Here is a 1,588-nt window from a genome sequence, read left to right on the forward strand (position 1 = left end):
AGGCAGGAGACTGACTTTCCTTGAAGTTTACGCCTCAAATACCACCGTCACGCAAAGTGTGCGTGGCAATTCTATATTATGAATATATTTACTATACTATAGGTGTATATATTTCTATATATGTATGTTCATATATATCCATATATGCATATATATTCATATATTCTCCCTGCAGAGGCTGCTCCCCTACAGAACCTGCTCCCCTGCAGAGATTCATGTATGTATATATGAATATATATTCATAGTACATATATATTAATAGACATTCATAGCAGAGTATTTATTATGAATATGTTTACTACCACTGATTTGTACAGTTACATATTGTAAAGATGGCAGCATCTGTTAGTGTACACTTTAAGCTTTTAATTTAATTTTACGTTGCATGTGTGTTTTGTCTGCTTATAAGCTGCACCGTGTGCATGGCTGATGACTTCACTAGTCACAGAGGGTACTGGGTCTCCTGGAACAGGAGTTAACAGATGTGGGCTGCCATGTGGGTGCTGGAATCAAACCCAGGTCCTCTTTAAGAGCAGCCAGTGTCCTTAACTGCTGAGCTATCTCTCCAGCCTGTTGATGTGCATTTATCACAAGAAAAAGCAGAAACAATTTAACATACAAGAGCAGAGTCTTTGCATTGTCTTACAGCAACTATTGTAGAGTCTTAACTAAGAAGCAGCAACAGAGAGATAAAGCAGAAAGTCAGGGCAGAGATGAGCCCATTGATGGATGCTGAAAACAGGAGTCTTATAGTCTCTACCAAAACCACAACCTGGACAATGGTCATCACAGGTGTGAGCGCGTGACTGCGTGCCCTCTCTCTCTCTCTCTCTCTCTCACACGCACACGCACACGCACACGCACACGCACACACACACACACACACACACACACACGATGACCATGACATCTATCTAAGACGTCTGTCTAACATCTGTCTGACCAGCATCTCCTCATTCGTTGACTGGCACAAGCATCGCTCTTGTGCGCTGTGGTCCCCAGGTTTCAAGCCACGTTACACCATTCTTCCCACTTTACCTTGCAGGAACATCCCTTTGGCTCAGCCTCCTGCACACCCACAGTTGATCACCACATGCGTATTCCCACAGGAGTGCCACTCAACTCCCCACAAAGCTTAAGGACTCCTTAGAGAACCTCTTATTATCACTTAGCTGAACAAATTAAACCATAGCCACAGTAATGCCCAAGACAGATGACTGTATGAATAATATAAGCCAGTAGCTTTCAAAGATTCCCCCCCCATGTGTTATAGGAAAAATACAGTTTATGGGGGGGGAGTGAAAAAAATCAGTATTTCAGTTCAGAAATCACGCACATGTATGCATTCGTGGTGTGTGCACACAGGGAGGTAAAACCTTTGAGACACACTTATCTTTACTAAACACTGTATTTCATCTTTTCAAAAAATACTGATTGGAACACAGTAAAACTGATTTTCACAATTGTCCTAGTTGGCTTTCTGTTGCTGTGATAAACACCGTGACCAAAGTCACTTGGGGAGGAGAGGGTTTCTTTCTTTCTTTCATTCTTTTCTTTTCTTTTCTTTTTCTTTTCTTTCTTTCTTTCT

The 1,588-nt window shown here is 41.6% G+C and overlaps 1 protein-coding gene across 1 annotated transcript in view; it reads right to left on the bottom strand.

The window, feature by feature from the left end:
* Bend6 (BEN domain containing 6) overlaps positions 1-1,588 on the bottom strand; it is a 68,277-nt gene that overhangs the window by 50,773 nt on the left and 15,916 nt on the right. The gene's annotated exons all lie outside the window — the stretch shown is intronic.

This window comes from Mastomys coucha, unplaced genomic scaffold, assembly GCF_008632895.1.
Source record: "Mastomys coucha isolate ucsf_1 unplaced genomic scaffold, UCSF_Mcou_1 pScaffold14, whole genome shotgun sequence".
Taxonomy (NCBI): Eukaryota; Metazoa; Chordata; class Mammalia; order Rodentia; family Muridae; genus Mastomys; species Mastomys coucha.